We start from the raw sequence: 21074 nt of genomic DNA on the forward strand, positions 1-21074 counted from the left end.
CTTACAGCATAGTCTTGCGAATGCGGGAGAAGTCCACAAGAGATGCTCCATTGTTTCCTTGGTGCCCTGCTCTTGACATTTCTGAAAATAGTTCATTATAAGTCCACTTATAATATTTTTTATATTTGACAGTTTTCCTGTATGGTTAAATAGGTTAGGTTTGATTAGATTGGCTGGCTGTCGCCATACATAGCATCTGTTGGTCTTTATATTGTCAGATATAGTAGGATTCCAAATACTTACTCCCTCAGAAATTGACCATTCGAGAAAAAGTAATTTAATTATTCTATCTTACTATACCATCTGATCAGGTTTGACCCGGACTGACAAAAAATATCCAGGTATCAGCATCACCATGCTTCATACCCACAACATTAATCAAAATGTGCTGAATCAATTCATTAGAGATGAAGAAATGTTTTGCTATCTATCTATGATGCCAGCTGGACGATTTTCATGCATATTTTCTATAAATTTTTCATTGTTAGCCTCACTAACAGAACGTTGGATAGAGGACTCGCATGAGAGAAGTTTTTCGTGACTTTTTGACCTTCACTGAATGCTTTGTGTCACTCAAATACCAGTATTTGGGCTCATGATAAAAGCTCTTAGTATTAACGCTGAAGAAGAAGAAGAAATTTTGCGCTCTCCTGAACAGGTGACCGAGGGTCAACCAATTTCTAGAGTGTCGGCACTGGTGCTTAGTTAACTTTTTCCGAGCGCATTTGTTATAGAACCTTACAAATTTTTGTTTAATTGCGTTTATGGGCGTAGAAGTTCCGATTGTGCCCTACTACGAACTCGTTGTTAGTTTTTTGTCAAGAAACACGTGCTCCAATTTCAATAAGATAACTTAATCAAGTTATCGCTTTTACAAACGGACAGTTGGATGGAGGAACAGACAGTGATCCGGAAAAACCTGATGGAATGAGCTATCTGGCTGCAAAATTACTAAAGTCATGTGTAAACCGGTAGATCGGAAGTACGCAAAGTTCCTACTGGCACACAATAAAAGAGACTGTAGATTGGAATACTAATTGGTCACTGTCTGTGGTGACACACGCCCGCAGGATGGGGCTGACACATCAAAAAGGCTGAAGGAAATGTTTAGAACAAGATACCAGGGAAACAATGGATCATCTCTTGTGCACTTGTTCCGCGTTACCTAGACTAAGCTCTAAGCAATTGGAGTCCCCACGGTATGATACACTAGAGGTATCGATATTGAAACCGCAGAGTCTGTTGAAATTCGCGTCAAGAGCAGGCATCCAAAAGGATGACTACTCCTCATGGTCGTAAACTCTGAACTCTACCTGGTATCCCAAAGTTCCAGAACTGACCTCTGTGTGGCTCATTGGCCTACCAGACTAACCTAACCTAACTTTAGCTACTACTCCCTTCAGTGCTACCAACACGAGTTGAAAATTCGCATTATTAATTTACTATAATACTTTCTTCTTTTACATAATTAAGACATTTCTGCCAGTTTGTGACACAATTTTTCTCAGCCGTTATTATAAACATCAGTACTAAAGAGATCTTCTGCAAATCAGTGGTAAGGAGGCCAAGCTACTTTGTGATTCGCAAAATGATTTCGCCGTGTGTGCATAAAATTTCAATTTCTACGACACTGATGAAGCAAAGGAACAATGTTGCAACATCTTGTGGCGACACGCGAGAGAAAATAGTTGCCTTTAGTGCTGGTTGTAGATCATGTGTGGCAAGTGGCAGGTAGTGCGCTTAGGATGTCATTGCTTAAACGGCATATGCAGATGTAGTCACATATATACATGAAAGTGTGTGTGTGTGTTTAGTGGCTGTAATGGCATTGTTTGCGCGTGTAGTTACGTAATCTACGAAATGGCACTAAATATGCAGTACATGTGATTTGCAGTAAATCTGCTCACTTACTTAAGCAATTCCATTAAAATTCTATACACACGCCACGTTGCATATTGTTTCAATATTTAATTTGGTAAAAGCTTTTGCCGCGCACTCTAAACCCGCACACACACACAAATATACTTGTGTTTTTTTGCTTTCTCTACGCGCTTCTTGGTCACACAATCACGAGCAGAGATAGTCAAGTAGTTGAGTTAATGCTGCAGCGTGTCCCCGATTCGGTTGCCGCATTCTTTCTGGTGTTTTCAGTGCTTTTTTGTTGGTGTTTTTTTTTGTGTTTTTTCATTATTGAAATTTCTTTTAGATTTTGCACTGGTGATGAAGTCTGGTTATGCTTTCATTTATTCCGATTTGTCGACTTCTCCGTTGCACTCGGTGCGTCTTCTGCGTCGCCTTACCGATCTTTACCCGCTTGCCGCCATTGTTGCATGGTCGCTGCCACCGCTTTTATTATTTATTTCTTTTCGCTTTTCATTTGGCATTGCAGTGCCTCGCTTGCTTCATTCGCTTCATGCTTGTGCAGTCGTCCGTAGTTTAGTTGGATTTTTCTGTGAAAATATTGCATTAAAAGGAGTTGCTGTGAAGCGCATACTAAATGGCGCTGAAGCTGAAGAAAAACTTAAAAAAATATGTCTTTGCTTTAAGAAGAAAGTCGGCGCGCTTTTGCTTAAGAAATCTGCCAAAGCGTGAGGAAATGAAAACTGCATACATGCACACCACTGTACATAGTACACGCAAGCACAGTTCCAGCTCAAAGCCCGGCGACATACCGACACGCTGTGCGGACTCAGCTGCCGGCGGCGTTTCAGCTCGCTGCATATGACCACTAAGTTGTTGTAAGCTGTGTGGCGTTGCCATCGGCTCACTGTAGCGTGCTGCTGCCAGCGCATTGCAATTCTGAAATTATCCAAAGGCTACAATTCTCAGAATTTGTATTCAATTCGCGAATGCTGGCGAAAATTTTTCGCTTTGCTTTGCTCGTAATAATTTTGTGGTGCCTTTTTGTTTCGCTGGTTCTTCATAACTTTCATTTCTATTTGGCCTTTTGGGTTTTTTACATCCTTTGGTGTTTGCATTTTTGATTTGATTGAAACATGCTCTGGGTGTACTTCTTTCTCTCTCTGAGCTACCTAAGGTTTTTTTTTGCATTGCGTCACAATTGAATGCGTACTTTTTTTGGTGCAATAAGAAAGTGTGTAAAATTTTTGAACAGGAAACAGGAATTTTTCAGAGTATGAACACAAATCTTAATCTGAATTGGAGTAACTAAGTACTAAGTAAGTCTAAGTGTTTATCTGAGAACAAGTACTACCTTAAGTTCTTTTTCCAGTTCAGGCCGCGATGTACAGAATTTTATGCAAAATGGTTACCTATTGCTTACAAAAAAGATCTCAAATGATCCGGCCATTAATCGAGGGCAGCACGCACAGTTTTTATTATTTTTGACGACATTGCGCGAACCACAAATGTTTTGACACTTCTAAAATTTCTGTGAAGTCTTAATTAGGCCATGTTCACCAATTGCAACCAAAAACAAGAAAAAACGTTAACTTCGGCTGCACCGAAGCTAATATACCCTTCACAGGTGCATTTCTTTTAGTAACTATGTGTTCAGTTTATATGGCAGCTATATGCTATAGTAAGCCGATCTGAACAATTTTTTCGGAGATTACATTGTTGCCTTAGAAAATAATCTATACCAAATTTTGTGAATATATCTTGTCAAATGCAAAAGTTTTCCATACAAGAACTTGATTCCGATCGTTCAGTTTGTATGGCAGCTATATGTTATAGTGGTCCGATATCGGCAGTTCCGACAAATGAGCAGCTTCTTGAAGAGAAAATGACATTGGCAAAATTTCAAAACGATATCTTAAAAACTGAGGAACTTGTTCGTATATATACAGACAGACGGACATGGCTAAATCGACTCAGCTCAACATAAGTACTGATCATTTATATATATACTTTATAGGGTCTCCGACGCTTCCTTCTGGGTGTTACAAACTTCGTGACAAACTTAATATACCCTGTTCAGGGTATAATTATAGCATAGTAAATTGAAATCTGAACTTTCAGCCGGCTTGTCATCGGCAGCTCTGAAAACCAGGATTATTGCTTTCAATCCATTGCTGGGTTTATTTACTTCTTGTGCTGGTACAGAGTCTTGCTGAAAAATTTCATGCTTTCCATCGAAGAGGGTATTGCTTAACTGCTTTACCACGTTTTTTAAAAGAGCCAGCCACTTTTACCTCAGTTTGTAACCTTTTAAACAGAAGTGAAGAGGTGTAACGCTTTTACAGGAAGCTCCCCACCAAATCATCACAGGAACTAAATGGAGGCCATGTTGAAACCTTGGAATAACGTTTCGCACGTATTTGGAAGTTTTTGTGAAGATTTTGTAGTTTTGCTTATTGAAAGCTTGTTAAACAGCGTAAATTTTCAACTGCAAGCAGAATATTCTCATGGACGGTGACTACGTGCCACTGAAGAAGCCGCTTGCTTCTGTTGAGTCTAATTTGGGTTTGGATCTTCTCGAATGAGTTTTGTTATTGATCTGGTCGATATGCTCGTTATATTTGCGTTTCTTAACAAAGTTTTCTGTTTTCTAAAGTGAATTGAATCGAATTCGAATCACGGGAAGACGACCACTTCTCTCTTTGTAAACTACTCTTCAGTTTTGGAAATATCGATCAATACTACGATATAAAAGCTACGATATGCCCAAAAATGGTTTCAAAATTAATTTTCAGCTTTTCGCAACTTTGAAGCGCTTCGCGCAAGTTAATTGTTTTATACACATTTTAAGCACCTTTATTTTGATTTCAAGTAAGATGACTTAAGGTACGATTACCTTGAATGTGCGTATTAGAATGACCCATGAGAAGAGAATCGACACACACTATCTCTTCGTCGATTTCAAAGATGCTTTTGACAGCACGAAAAGGAGCTGCCTCAGTGCCACTTTGTCTGAATTTGATACGGCTTTGTAAGCGGAAATGAGCTCTCCGCGCAGTTCAATAAAAAGAGAGATTTTAACTTCAGAGACTCCTTATTGTACGACTTCTTCAATCTGCTGCTGGAGAGAATAATTCCGGCTGTAAAACTTAATCGACAATCTTTTATAAGAGTATACAGCTGCTGGCGTATGCTGACGATATTGATATCATTGGCCTCAACATCCGCGCCGTGAGTTCTGCTCTCTCCAGGCTGTATAAGGAAGCAATGTAAATGGGTTTGGTAGTGAACAAGGGAAGTCGAAATATCTCCTGTCTTCAAACAAACAGTCGCCGGCACGTCACTGTTGACAGTCATAACTTTGAAGTCGTAGATATTTTCGTTTATATTAGAACCAGCATCAACACCAATAATAATATCAGCCACAGGATCCAACGCAGAATCACTCTTGCCAACAGGTTCTGCATTGGCCTGAGTAGGTAATTCAGAAGTAAAGTCCTCTCTTGACGAACAAAGACCAAACTCTACTAGTCCCTATCATTCCCGTCCTTCTACATGGTGCAGAGAAATGGACGATGACATCATTTGGTCGGCCTAAGGAGTGTGCGAGAAAAATGTTTTGCGGAAGATTTCTGGTCCTTTGAGCATTGGACACGGCATATAGCAGTCGATGCAACGATGAGATGTACGCGATTTACGGCGACAATGACATAGGTCAACTTATTAAGATACAAAGGCTTCGCTGGCTAGGTCATGTTGTCTTGATGGAAGAGAAAACTTCAGCTTTGAAGTTAATATATTCAAAATCTGCCGGTAGAAGTAGAGGAAGAAGAAGACCTCCACTACGTTGGAGAAATCAGGTGAAGAAGGACCTGACTGCACTTGGCGTCTCGAATAGGTTGTAATTACGTAAGCGGTGTCGACGCGAGTAAAGAAGAGAAAGAAAGTGGCAATGAAGTCGAAATATTTTTAAATTCCGTCTTTATTAAACATTTATTACTTCATTAATTTCGGGCCGTTCGCAAGCACAGTATTAATTTAAAAGCTTGATGTATGGTTTCTCAGGTTTTTACAGAAGGTCGCTTTATCGACTGTGCTTTGCTTATCAAACGTCAAAGAAGTGGTGCTTTTTTAAGCGCTTTGTTACTGGCGACGAAGAGTATGTTGTTTACAAGAATGTAAAGCGCAAGAGATCATGGACTCAGAAGGAAGGAAGCAGCTCAAGCCACTTCGAAAGCCAATGGACACCAAAAAAATTTATGTTGTGTGTATGGTGGGATTTCAAAGGTATCATTTAGTTTGAGGTTTTATCCGACAATACCACGATTGCCACAATTCTTAAGTGTGATCAGCTGGACAAATTGAATGATGCACTGAAGGAGTAGAGGTCAGAATTGATCAATAGAAAAGATATTGGGTTCCACCGGGATAATGCGAGACCTTGTACTAGTTTGATGACTCGCCAAAAGCTTCAGCAAATGGCATATACAAGTATTTGCTATCATATCCATCATGGTAGGTAGGTACATAGGTAGGTAGGAGTGCAGCCCTATCGGGCTCAATTAGCACTTGATGTGCCATTTTGATACACTGTTCGTAGAACCTCCTGTATCTGCTATTACGTTTCACCTTCTCTCTCAAACCATTTTGAGGTTTCGATGAAACTACTTATGTCCGATATGCTTTTAGTGGAAATCCATTCAAGGTTTGGTGCTTGATGGATTCCAAGTGTTTTGTGTCGGATCTGTGCTAGAGCTGGGCATTCGCAGAGAAAGTGGAAGATTGTTTCCTTGTTCCCTGCTACTCCGCAGCCACGGCAGATGTCGTTGTAGGGCATACCCATTTTGGATGCGTGTTCCCCAAATGGCCAGTGCCCTGTTGTGGTAGCTGTTACTCTGTAAATACTTTTTCTTGACCTATTTAATAAGTCGTTGGTTCTTTTCCTGTCATATGTTGGCCATAATTGTTTAGTTATGACGCATTTTGTAATGTTTTTCCACCTGTTATTTGCAACTTGTTGAAATTGTCTATTGATCTCTCCTTTGATCGATCCTAGCGGGCTTGGTATTAGCTCCGCCTCGGATTCGTTGAGGAAAGCTCCTGCCTTTGCCAACTCGTCTGCTTTTTCGTTACCGAAAATGTTCCTGTGGCCGGGAACCCAGATCAAGTTTAGTTGGAGCTTGTCTTTTATTGAGCTTAGTGCTCTCTTGCAGTTGTGAACTATACTGGAGTTTGTCATGGGTGAAGACAAGGCCAGGATCGCCGCCTGGCTAACCGTAAATATAGCTGCTTTATTTATATTCCCGCGGTTTTCTAATAGAGCTTCGCAGGCCTTTTCTACACCTAGTACTTCTGCCTGGAAGATGCTAGCCGAGTTCGGTAGACGTATAGAGAGAGATATGCCAAGATCAGCGGAGAATACCCCCGTGCCTACTCTGCAGTGCATTTTGAACCCGTCGGTATAGACTGAGATGGTATCCTCCTCTGCAATTGAACCTCTTCTCCGTTCTCGTCTAGATGGTATCTTCACCTTGGAAGTGTCTATTGAAGTCCAGCTTTGGGAGAATGCAGTCTGATTTATTAATGGTGAACTTGTTTAGGATTACACTATGTCCGTAGTTCTGCTCATAGTATCAACCTCCCAATTCTTTTATTCTTATCGCCGCAATAGCTGCTGTTTTGTGAATAAAAATGTCTATTGGTAGTTGATGCAGGATCACGTTGAGCGCATCAGTCGGACATGACCTGATTGCACCAGTAATGCCCGCATATGCTGCTCTTTGTATACCATTTATTTTTTAATGTTGTATTGTTTGTTTAGCGCTGGCCACCATACCAGAGCTCCATATGTAAGTATAGGTACATCCACATGACTATACTTGATTTGAGGCCCCAATTCTTGTTGACGATTCTCTTACAAGTATAGTAGGCCATGTATGCTTTGTTTATTCTTTTTTCTATATTTATTTTCCAGAACAGTTTTGGTGTCAAACTCCACCCCCAAGTATTTAGCTGTGGGGGTTAGAGTGAGTGTTGTACCGTTTAGTACCGGAAGTTGAAACTGAGGTATTTTGGTTCTGCTTGTGAATAGCAGCAGTTCTGTTTTGTTCAGGTTAACTCCTAGTCCATTGTTTTTATCCATCATATTCTCCAGGTTTGATGGTAGAACCTTTAGCTCAAATCGTGATATCAAAATCCAAACTGCTTGAAATATATCAAAAAATATTGGCTCAAATTGGAGAATATATAGTATAAATTCATGAAATGTTTTACACAATAAAAAAATCACTTCTAAGGTGTACTAAAAAAAATGAAAATTTTAAATATTGATCGTAAGCCTTTAGAAACCTCAATTCCAACTTTTTGGATACTATTATGATTTTTGAAACCGACTAGGTAGCTCTAGTGTTACTAGCAGCGGCTAGCAAGATTTTTTGGCAATTATCTACCACACTCTCTGAAATTGCTGACTTAAAACAAAACCTTACGGCAAGATTATTGTATCAGCTAATGAAGGGCACTTGGGTGGTCTCGAAACCACCTGCACTCGTGATGATGTGAACGTGTCTTAAAACTTTCACTCCATTGCTCTCAGGCAATCCAGACCTTTCAATGCACTTTCGGCGCAGATTTGTTTGCCTTGCCCCATTGCTTGCTTGCCTGCTCGATAGTTCGACAGAGCAGCCAACAAGCGAGTGAATTTCATTTAACACTCCATCAACTTACCGTTATACGAATGCAGCTTGTCTTCGTTTGGCTTTCTTTGTAGCTGCTCAATATGACTTTTTCATTTGCACTTACTGTGTTTATATGCATACTTCGCCAGTTTTACATTTTCCCATTCGTTTTGATTTGGATTTTGAATTTGAATTTCTGTAGCATTGTTCTCCCAGGACTTTTCACTTTGTCTGTTTGCTGTTGTTGTTGGTTTTGCAATGTTTTTATGTGCTGCTTATGGGAAGCTGCTCTTGGGGAGAATTGAAAATTTGCAGCACGATTTCACGATTTGCTTCATGAACAGTGAATGATTGTGTGCAATGCCAACAATTGCCTAGCTACTGCGCCTAAATGTATGCAACACACAATATAGCGGGGAACATAGGATCAGCGCAGCGGCGGCCGACCTTCGATGTGTTGTGTCGATTTGCTGGAGTGAAAGAAGAAAACTAGCAACACACATATACACTTATATATACCAACACACATATATATATATTGTATATATACACGCACACACACAATGGCACACATTAGCGCAGCAATAAGAAGCGCTCAAGTAGAGCAGCGTCTCTCTATGGCGGCGGCGCTGCACAAGAGGAGCTGCTGAAAGTTGGAAAACGAAGCCGTGGTGCAGGCAGGCGTGGCGCGACGCCGCTGCAGTCAAGTGCCAAGTGGCAGCTGCAAATGCTCGCGTTGACGTCATTTATGAGCCGCAGATGTCTTGGCAATCTATTTTTGCTTTTAACGCTGCGCTGCATTGCTTGTTGTTGTTGTTAGTGCACTGGTTGTTACTATTATTGTTGTTGTGCCACAGACAAGCCAGTGATTTGCAGTGTCGATTTCAAAGTGCTCTGCTTCTTTGCATGTTTTAGCGCGCCGCCCGCCCGCGTTGCCGCCGTTGCATGCAGCTTGCCTTGGTGAAACAATAACAGCATCCGCAACAACAACAATAACAGCAGCTAGCAGCAGCAAGTTTGCAAGAAATATGAGCGGCAGCAAGCTTATTTAGCTTTAAACATTTTGCACAATTTGTTGCTTACACTTTGCCGCATGCACCGTGTGGCATGCAACGCCAGTAAATTTACAGCTTCACAATTTTTCCACTCACTTTTGCCCTTTTGTTTCGTGCACGGCTCATTTTCATTAGCTACCAGCTTCGTGGCTGCGCTTACTGCATAACTGTTGTTGTTGTTCTTCTTCTTCTTTAGTTGCGCATTAACGCTGGCATTGTTGGGTAGCTGGTCTGTGGCTTTTGCTGAAAGCAGGTCACAGGAGTATAATTTCTTCTTCGTTTTTTTGTTTTTTCGTGTCGTATTTTCGCCGAACTTTGATTCTTCTGTGCTGCCTCCGTCTTCTATTTTGTGGTTGGCGTTGTTTTGGTTTTGCAGTTTTGGCTTCGTTGTCTTCTCACTTATCCTTTGGCATCCTTTGAGTGCTTATCTTGTCAGGAGATTGTCGGCGGTGCTCTTTTGCCACTTAATCATTCAAATATCAAGAAGTTATAGATGGAGCGGCCAGCGTGTTTCACACTAAATATTTCGCAGATTGAGTATTTGCTTTTGTGTTCGAAAGTTTTATAAACTTTTAAAGTCTCATTAACACCTACACAATAGTTTAAATGTATCAATACGCACATAAGGGCGCATTTTCTTTCAAATAAAATATTGAGTTCCCATTTAATAAAGAAGGGTGATTTAGAGAGCGTTTGACGTCTTAACTTGTGTTGTGTTTTTTTGAAAGGCGGTAATCCTTTTGCAATACATGTATAAATTACAGATCTCAGAAAACAGAAAATGTTTCGAAAGTCTTTTTTGAATAGTTCATGGTTTCATAGCTCTTTTGAGCTTTCAATAGGTGGCAACTCCAATACAAAAATTATCTAAATTTTCGCAAAGCCTCGTAAACACCTCGTTCTGGAACATATTTTCTATGTTATACAAACAGAACCCTATTTTGGAATTATCTAAAATTCCACAAATCTGAAAAGCGCTAGGTCTGGAAAATATTGCGTAATGGCACGTTACAGTCTGTCAAGTAAGAGCGTGGTCGACTTTACCGACAGTTAATGAAAGATTTCGTTTAATTCTTTCGCGTGCCGATGGAGGGAAGCTTTGTCTTTGATTCATTGTCAACAAAGGTTCAGTTTTGTTGATCTTTTGCGTTAAATTTGTACAGAGGTAGAGACAGCGATATATAGTGGCTAAAAATGTCGATGATTTACCAGAACCTGGTTCGATAAAGTGAACAAAAATATGAAAAAAATTATTGATGTTTTCGCGGAATCCTGCTTTAACACTGCGGCAGTGATAGCAAAATTAATGGCACAAGATATATTCTACGAAATTATTCGACTCCTTCTTTATACTCATGATCTGAAATGACGCAACACAATGAAGAGCCTCTGTTGACTGAAAAAAATACAAAGCTACTCGCTTCATGAGAATATTGATAGAGATTTTTTCATGTCATTTTTACTGATGAAAGTTCTAGATTTTTTACAGGGGGCAGCGCTCTATCCGAAAAATTTGTAATTACATTTATTTCTTTTCCAAAACCTTATACTAGAAATCATTTTGAAACTTTTTATTTATATCCTTATTATTTTTAAGTTTTCCACAGGTGGCAACTCCAATACAAAAATTAACTAAATTTCTGCTAAGCCTTCGTAAGCACCTCAGATCTGGAACATATTTAATGCTAAGTGCAGTTTACAAACTTTTTGCAGCTGGCAACCCTACTTTGAAATTGTCTAAAATTCCATAAAGCCATCTGAAAAGCGCTAGATCTGGAAAATAGTGGATAATGGCACGTTAGTTATACGCAATACATTAAACATTTTTATGAAAAGCTAAATGGAGGACAGAGTTAAAATGGAGATATACTGCTGCGCAAGACAGCATTTCAAGCAGATATTTGTTATTGGGAAAGCCGCGGAACTAGTATCTAATGCATCAGCAAATAACTCCAGAGTCATGCAGCAATGAAGGATTTAACCCTAGTTCGCTATCGGCATGATGTTCCTTCTCACTGGTCACAATTTGGTGGCGGCACATGCCTACCGGATAGAACTGACCAATTCAGAAGACTGTAGGAAACGTTATGAGCAAGGCAAGTCTACGATGTAAGCATTTAGTGGCCCACGGTATAAGCCACTGGAAGAAGTATCGATAGTAAGGCCACAAAATCTATTGAAATTCGTGTCAAGGGCGGCATCCTAAAGACTTGCTACTTCTCATGTACCCAGTAACTTAACTCTCTCTATGGACTAAAACGAGCTCAATTGTACGCATACAATATTGGGTAGATACATGCATTCGATACAACTTTTTTTTGGAATCTGTCTAGAAAAACCTAATCTACAAAATTTCCAAGTTCTTTCTCAAATCCTTTCAGGTTGGTTGCCGGATCTCAGTCAAAGTTGCTCACCTGGAGGCCGCACACATATTTTCCTCACATCTTGAAAGAGTTAAGGAAATTGTATGTCTTCGAAGCAGTATAAATTCAACCTAAAATCTAAATCTGGAGATCAAACGCAGAATAACTCTTACCAACGGGCGCTACTTTGGGATCGGTAGGCAATTGTGAAGCACACGAACAAAAATTACACTTTATAAGTCTCTCATCTTTCCCGACCTATTATACGTCGCAGAAACATGATAGATGACGAACCGAGATGAGTTAGGCCCTTCGTGCATTCTAGAGATCGGTTTTATGCAAAGTCTTTAGACCTGTCCGCGTAATCGGTTAATGTTGAAGGAGATGGAACCACGAACTGTATGAGCTCTAGCCTCACTTGTTTGCGTGAAAGATGATGTTCTACAGGAAAGTTCCTTCCATTCGCGACACTCATGGGTGGACAACGGAAGCAAGAGCGCCCGAGCACACAAAGGAAGGGGCAAGTGCTTGGGGACTTAACTGCTTGACAACACTTGGGATGTACAACTGGTATGATCTCGCAAATGATAGAAGCAAGACCGACCCACCGCGTATGGGTAGTACCAAAGAAGAATAAGAAGTAATCAGTAATTCTTTATTAATGTTGAAAAGTTTAGATAAACATTTTGCTAATTGCTCAATTAGTCTTTAATAGAGATAAAGTTTTTCCATACAATCCTGTAAAGTTTGTACTATGAGATCGAAAAAGCGTATATTCGAAAGGAAGATGTTTTGACGCGACGTTTCAAGAAGTAGTCCTAAAGTTCTAATCCAAAATATATTTCGGACACCTATCAAATGTTAATTATTCTAGCTTAATTGATTAACATTTATTATGAGCCAATTAACACTTTAATTGCTTTAACCTATTAGGATCCTTAAAAAAAGTATTAAAATCGTATTGGAAAACCAAAATCTTTGAAGCAGTAAATAGCGTGTATTTTATTACAGCACCCATTCTCATAAGAATATTATTTCGTCTTCAATAACGGACTTTTCCAAAAATTTATTGTATATAATTTCTCGTGCTAAACCTTCGAAAGTTCAATCTTCGTCGTAATTTAGTCTCAGTGCACAGAGTGTTTCAAATATTTATGAATATGAATAATGCAACCAAAATTTAGGAACAAAGACTCCACTACCCAGAGCTTCTCAGCACACACCAACACATACTACATAAAGTCCATATAATATTTTTTCTCGAGCATTGTGTCAGCAGATTTGATGGAAGACGTGCCACACAGTCTTGGCTGAGTGCGAAAATTTTGTTGTTTGCGATTTTCTCCCCAGCGTCTATTTCTCGCAGATTTGCAACAATAAAGATGCAACAAAAACATTGAAAGAAAATAATGAAGAAAAAAATATTGAAAGTGGAGCAGAGTACGAGCGGAAGACTGGCCTTCCATGTCAGGCAGTTAGCTGTGGCAGTTGGCAAGTTGTGAGTCAAGTCAAGTCCTCGCTGGCAAAGGATGGCCGGTGTGGGTGACGGTTTATGAACGTGCTAGCTATTTTAAAACGATTTAAAACGTCTTCGGGGTATTTGCAAGCGAAGGCAAAAGAAAAGCCAACAAAAGAGGAAATAAAATAAGAATGTAATCACAACAAAAATGTTGCAAAAATTATAAGGGAGTATGCAGGTTTATATACAGATGTGTATGTCAAGATTCTCATATAAGGGAGAAGGGTTGGAGAGGCGTGAGATGCGCTGTAAAATGATTGATAGGATTTTTCGCACATTTGTCTTGTTCTACTTATATGAAATGTTTGTTCTTGTTCTCATTTACTTGCAGATTGCTGTTGTTGCAGCGTTACATTGCTTTGTCGTTAAGAGAGTGGGTCGTTGGAAATGACAGCATGCGATTGGTGAGTGCCAGATTTATAAATGAATATCCGTACTATATGCTTTTGTGTGTATGTAGTGTTATATATGAGCTTGTGTTGGTACCAAACAGCTGAGCTTCAAGCTAGTCAGTTTACAACTAAGCCTTATAAAAAGCGATCCATTCTGAAAGAAGCCAAAAAAGGTAAGGCTTCTATGTTTTTTTTTTTTTGGATCGATTGCTTATTTCAGTTTCATCAGTTGTTGATAGAAAAATGTATAATCAATCGTTTGACCTCCCTGGAGCAACTCATAGTGGGTGATTCTTTTCCAATCCCACCAAACACTCAACATAACCTTCCGAGGCGTCAATCCTGACTTTGCGATCATTTGTTGAGCTTCACCACGCTTGGACCATTATCTTTTTCATACATTATTGCCGTATTTGATCCATTTCTTGTCTCCTGTTATCATTCGCTTCAAAATTGGTTCAGTTTCATTTCGTTTCAGCAAAGAAACGTAGATATTTTCGGTTAATTAAACATTTCACAGACATTTCATGTGGTTCCCAAACATCCAGCTTCCTTTTGTAGCCAGCATTTTTTTTAATGGTTCGAAACCGTTTGATGATGAATGTCAAGTTCCTTAGCGATGTTATAGCTGCTTATGTGAGGGTCTTGGTCAATTTTTCTATAATTTCATCGACTTTTTCAACGACAGGTCGACCAGAGCCAGGTCTATCTTTCACATCTCCAGAACGGAAGCGAGCGAACCATTGTTGTGCTACAGGAACTGATACTGATGGCTTGCGTGACATTCTTCCCTTTTTTATACAAAAATTTCAAAATATTGCGAATGTATTCATTATTTATTATATTATCCCTCATTTTTAAACAGCTGTAACTTGTTTCAACTTCCCCGAATGGTTAAATGAAGGTTAAAATCTCAACTTTCCAACACTATGTGGAAAGACTTTTCGACTTTTTCGACTACCCATTATATCGGTTACTTAGAATTGTTTTAGAAAGCATTTTGAATTGTACCTCAGTCCTCTGATACTTCTACGTCCTCATCCTATGGAAGTGAAGAATGTTGTCAACATTTTGTTTTACTCTTTCTACCTAATTGCTCTAACTTTTAACCAAACACATGTCTAACCAGGAATGACAGGATGGCAGCAGTGACCTCCAAGTAAAGTTACAGCTCACTTGAAATATTTGAAAAGGTTAAGTCCGCATTCATGCCATTCATAGCAATATTGCTTCTCTATTTACTAAATAGGGTATAACGAATTGTTTGTTTCTTTTGCCTCCACTAACCAACCTGTAATGTATTCGCAAGCCATTTGTAGAATGTCAAAACGGGAAAAGTTTCTTCGTTTTCGAAATCCGCAAACTAAAAGTGTACTAATTAAAAAACATAGCTCTGAATGCAGAAACTATCTTCGCCACTCGTAATTCATCGCTTTCAGGTGCGCTATTTATTAAAAGTGCCAGCATAATGAGCAGTTTTTCAAAAAAACTCCATACTTAAGACTGCAAAAAGACAAAACCGAACTAATGTACATATGTATATATGTATGTGTGGTAACGCTTATGGGCAATGTGTTCTACGTGTGTGCTCTAGTGTGGGTCTATGCGTTGCTTAGCAGTCATTTATAACGGACAAAGTGCTGATGACTTTGGGCTGCTCACATAACTGCTTTTCTATGCTTATTTATACACTTTAGCGCTTGAAACCGAGCATTTGTTTACAAACGAGCACACAAGCATTCGAGATAAAATAAAATCATACAAACAGAATTAAATAGAAAAAACAAAAAAAAAAAAATGAAAATAAAGACTGTAAGTGGCCTCTTGCAGAGCACTTCGTGAGTGAATGACGAGCACCGACCATTCCACTGCTCGGTATAGCTGTCAATGTATCGTGTCGGTGGTTAATGGCATATGTGTTGGTGGTTTTCAGGTCCAACATTGAGGGTTCCAGTGAGAAAGTCAGCAAATGACATTCAAGGGAATTCGCATTGCATTTTACTCTTCTTCTATGTACATGTGATTGTATGTGTGTGTAAGAAGTGATAAATTGTCTACGCCTTTAAATGTCATAACCAAACATACATCTGCATACAAATGTAAGAATTTAGTTATGATGTACCAAACATCGTAAAATTTAAAATATTATTTATTTACTGAAATTTCATTAAAAAACTAATTTTTATTATGACCCAGATCCTTTTTGTGACTTTTAGTTATCACTCTTCTTGGCACTGATTACATTGCAGGCGATCGTAGAGAAGAATGAGAAATGTTGCATATATTAATATTTGCTTAAAAACGAAGGGAATTTCTGTCCGAATTAAGCTTTTTTCATAATAGAGGATCTATTCTTCTGTTCAATACTCGAACTAGGCCCTTTAAAATCGCTTTGAGGCTGTAATACTTAGTCTCTCGTTTAAAAAATTATTCCATTTCCATTCTCTATTACGGGTTTTTATAATATTCCTAGTTATCCGCCTAGCTATTGTATTAAAATCCACCAATCAATCCCGAAAGTCGTTTTTCGGTTTGGCAAGATCACACCTACTTCTTCCTCTTTATTAGCGCAGACACCGGTTGAGCGACTATAGTCGAGTTAACTATTCACAATAAGTAAAACAGGCTCTTTCCAAACCGTCTTTCTAAACCAAGGGTGTTTTTTTTTTTTGCTGATACCGGATTATATATTTTCAGGGTTGAATAATCGGATGTTTATACAATATTTAAATCAACCATTTAGATTTTAATTCGAAATTTGAATATTATTTGCCATATTAATCACTGCCAACACACAAAGATCTCTAAGTGAGGTTCCGTATTTCAAATTGGCAGCAGTTCCTTCTCAAATAAATCTCGAATAATCATTGTACACTAAAATCAATGAAAACGATTAAAAACTTCTTCAAATTGCTATCGCATCCATTATTTTTCTCGGATCTCTCGGATTTCTGTAGTTGTCAAAACTGAAACCTGTTGAATAAATGCACATAAAAGGATTGCTATAATCGGTGTATTGTACTTGTTAAAATTTTGTTGAGTAATACCGTCGGTCTGACCAAAAATCAAACCCTATGTATCGCATTTTAACATAAACCTTTATAGTCGTTTTCGAAATTAGCTACTAAGTTGTCAACGCTTAATCAAGTTTCGAATGCTTCGTACGAATATAAGCCTCAGCTGTGATGGCCGTCAATGCCTTCAGAATTTTTTTCAAAGCCATATTCATAAATCCACTTCTCGTCACCTGTAATGAAGCGTTTGATGAATGTAGAGTCGTCAGCTACGCTGCCAAGCTTCTATTTTGCGACCGCTACACGGCGCCGTTTGTGCAAAAGATTATAAAATAGCATATCTTTTGATACAGCCCAGTTCAGCCTTAACACTCTCCATTCAAAAAATAATATATTATCAAAACCTTCTTCTATCATCCTTCCGTTGCCAACACAACTATTTTGATGCACTCTTTCTTTCACTTTTTCGATGTTATCGTCAATAAAATGTCTATCCACCCAATGTCTATTCACATGATTTGAGTTATCGATAACTTTATAACCTTAACTGAATACTTTTCTTAACTCAAATACTTGTGGTTTTAATAAAGTAGTCACCCCAAAATACTTCTTTCATATTATTTATCATTTACTCGTATCATGGTATTTTCCGATGATTGTTTGACAGATATTGACGCTAGGAAAATCTCCTGTTTTCATGTACCGCATACTATTAACATGTCACATACTAAACAAACAATCATATAGAGTAAAGTCACCCGGAAGTTCGAAAATCTGTATATTAGGCATATGGGGGATAAGGGAAGGATTCGTCAGATTCAACCCATTTTTGACACACCATTGTCAGAGAATCACTACCCCCTAATTTCAGTTATATATATCACACATTGACCGGCATTTTCGTCAGCTATAGGTACAGGGGTCCACATATTCCGTACCTAGGGGCTTGAACACTTTCTGTTGGATTTGAACAATTTTTGGTCATAGTGGCGCACACTAAAACATTATTCGTGCAAAGTTTTATCCCGTTATATTATTTGCTTCTTGACTTGTGTACTTGAAACTGAACGAATCAAGTGGAGTTTAAAGTTGTGCTATATGGGAAGTAGGAGTGGTTATTGCACGATTCCGCTCATTCTTGTCATCGGTCTTGTCGAAATCGGTCATTCGGGTCGCGAAATATGGGATTTTACCAAAAGGTGGGTGGTGCCATGTTCTTCGCAAATTTTTACCCGGATCCCTATCTATCATACTATTCCAGCGGCAAATTTTTACGTCTCTGGTCCATTTAGTTACTGATTTAATGCGCTTTTAGTAGTTTTGATCAGTACCGTTATATGGGGAGGGAACGGGGCTTTCTTCGGACATATGGCAAATAGACTTCGTACAAATTTATGTTTCCAGTCCGGGTCAAATTTGATCAGATGGTAAAACTGAACTTTGCCAAAAATTTTTTTTGCTAATTAAAAATATATATGAATTAATATAAATAGATAGTCTTACTATATAGTATATCTAGTTGATTTTTTTATTTCCGATCTATATAGAAAACTTTCTTTCTTTTATTCCTTAAAGACAGACTAAATCATATTAAGACACCACACAATCTTCACAGTTCTCAGTGCCAGTTCAGCGCTCACTAAATCTGTCTGACAACTACACAGCGGATACGGAAATTGTACGACAAGCAGCACAAGCGACAAAAGCCACCATAGGCCGTCCATCTAATGGCGTCATATAACGGTGATTTAATACCTTTGTTGTGCGCTCACTTACCGCACTCACTTGTCCAGATTGCTCGGCCTGTGATCGTTTATGTTTACAACCCGCTGCTGGTATGTCAAAATCGCTTTCGGCCGAGGCCAGGCTGTCTTGCATTATCCGTTTCGCATTTGTCGCAATATTGCTCGCTTTCTTTTTTGAACTTTTTTGCGATTTAAAGCTATCAATATATAAGTATGTGTAGTTACGCCACTCACACATGTGAGTTTGAGTGGTTTCCTAGTTTTTGCTGCTCGCTTTTGTACGTCACTTGTGCTGCTGCTTTCACAGCGTGTTATCTTAATGTGGTCCTAATATTTTGTCATGCTTTACCAACTCATCACTGGCACCTTCCAGTAGTAGATAATACCCAACAGGCGAGCCTGTGTGAGGCCACACAGCGCCATTTGCGCCAATTTCAGCGCCCTTCCGCTACGCTGCGTGTTGTTGCTGGTTGAACTGTATATGCTATGTGCGCTCCGTGCTGTGTCTCGTTTCGCCATTTTGTCTCTTCTGTTTGTGCTATTCAATTCAATGAGGCTAATGTCCGCTGCCTCAGTGTGTGTTGAGTGCCATTAAGTTTAGTTGTCACTTAGCCTTTTTGTCATTGTTGCCTGTCATTGTGTAGTCACTGCTGCTGTCATTGCTGGTGTTGTTGTTTCTGCTGCAAATGCTTTTGGTGTTTTTGTTGTTGCCGTTAGCCTGGCGCATATGTACGCGCTACTTCTGCACCCTTTTGCTCACAGTCGCACTTTAATGCTGCCATTATCCCTGGCAGTCAGCACGCCTTAAGCGCCTAAAACTATGCTATGACTATCAGCGACGGCTACAAGAGCAGCACAGGCGCAGCGAGAGAGGATGTTAGAAAAAAAGTATATATTTTCAGCAACTAAAGTAAACAAAAGTGGCCGAGAAGTGTATGATGGTAGGAAGAAGCCAAAGATTAGTAGAATACTAATACAAAAACACACACGTACATATACACATACGCATCCTAGACAGCTAGTTAGGCTAGCAAATGATACTTACACACACATATAGACCTCAATTTGTGCATACATAGTTATATTTATATTCAGTTATACATATTTATGTATGTGTATGTGAATATATGTATGTATTGCAAGTGTGTGTGTATGTGCGTGACAACTATCGCCTACAGCGCAAGCAGCGTCTAAAGTCGAAGTGGACAACTTGAATGAAGCGACACTGCAAATACATATAAATATTGTATATATATATATGTATATAGACGCAAGTGTACATGTATGTGTGTGTGTGTAAGTACACTTAGCAAAGTGATGGCCATATCAGCAATAAATGTAGACGACAAAACAATAATTGCAACACAGTTGGTAATGGCTTTGGCGTTGGTGTTTGTCACGGTGTTGTTGTTGTTGTTTTTGTAGTCGTTACTGTCCGTGCAGGCGCAAAAGCAACAGGAAGCCACTCTGCAGGCAATGGCGACAGCAATAAGAACGTGGGCAAGAACAACAACAAAAACGTGCGCAACAACAACAGAAAACAACAACAAAAATAGGAAAACAACAACATGATTCACAACAATATCAACAGCAACAAGAGCACCAACAACAGTGACACACAACGGAAACTCTTATCTTCGTTTTATCGATCGTGTCAAGTCTAACAGTACATTTCCGTCACTTTTTACGGCTGACAGCGGTGTGCGCGCGTCTCTGTGTGTGTGTGTGTGTGTGTGAGTGGTTTGTCTTGCCGCCAATTTGGTTGAATGTTGCGTTTTGGATTGATTGAAGAAATTAACAGGGCTTAAGCGCTTAAAGTGTTGTTGGCTGCGTCACTTGTGGTGGTGTGCAACATTTGTATGTTTGTGTAAAAATAAAATCCAAAGACAAATCGCAAGAAATGCGATGAAGCGAAATGAAATGAAACGGGAGCGAAATGAAATGTGCTGAAATGAAGCGTTATTTAAAGTTAGGTTAGGCAAGCCAGAAACTTACAGCAAAAAGTTTGAAATATGTCAATAGGCAGGCGGATCTGTCATTAAAATATATATTAAAACAATATGTTATGAGAGCGCAAAAAATGCTCAATCATGGGTGGGGAAGAGTCTGTTCTCAAATGTGCTTGAGGTATAATACAGATAGTACCTCCCCAGTAAGTAGTTTTCATTCCTAACTCCAAAGGCTTAGAATTTGCATATAACAACTATTAACGAAAGGACAGTGGAACAACATAGGTCATTAGCAAATACATTCTCAGAGAGCAGCAATGATTGCAAAGACCAGTGATCGTTTAAAATTCCTCCTGTCAGATAACTTCCCAGGCCTGAAAGTTCGAGTAGAATACAAATATATCTTTTTTGGTGAGGTTTAGTTGGGCCTCACTGAAATTAACATATAATTAATTTTGAGAACTAAATTACATCCGACATTTCGGTTAACCTTCGATATG

At 39.1% G+C, this 21074-nt stretch overlaps 1 protein-coding gene across 1 annotated transcript in view; it reads left to right on the top strand.

The window, feature by feature from the left end:
• LOC105229058 (glucose transporter type 1) overlaps positions 1-21074 on the top strand; it is a 343334-nt gene that overhangs the window by 152300 nt on the left and 169960 nt on the right. Inside the window, exon 3 of the mRNA XM_049458393.1 lies at positions 13806-13878. The gene's annotated coding sequence lies outside the window, so the exon portion shown is untranslated. The remainder of the gene's footprint in view (positions 1-13805; positions 13879-21074) is intronic.

The sequence above is a fragment of the Bactrocera dorsalis genome, chromosome 5 (genome assembly GCF_023373825.1).
Source record: "Bactrocera dorsalis isolate Fly_Bdor chromosome 5, ASM2337382v1, whole genome shotgun sequence".
In the NCBI taxonomy this organism is placed as follows: domain Eukaryota; kingdom Metazoa; phylum Arthropoda; class Insecta; order Diptera; family Tephritidae; genus Bactrocera; species Bactrocera dorsalis.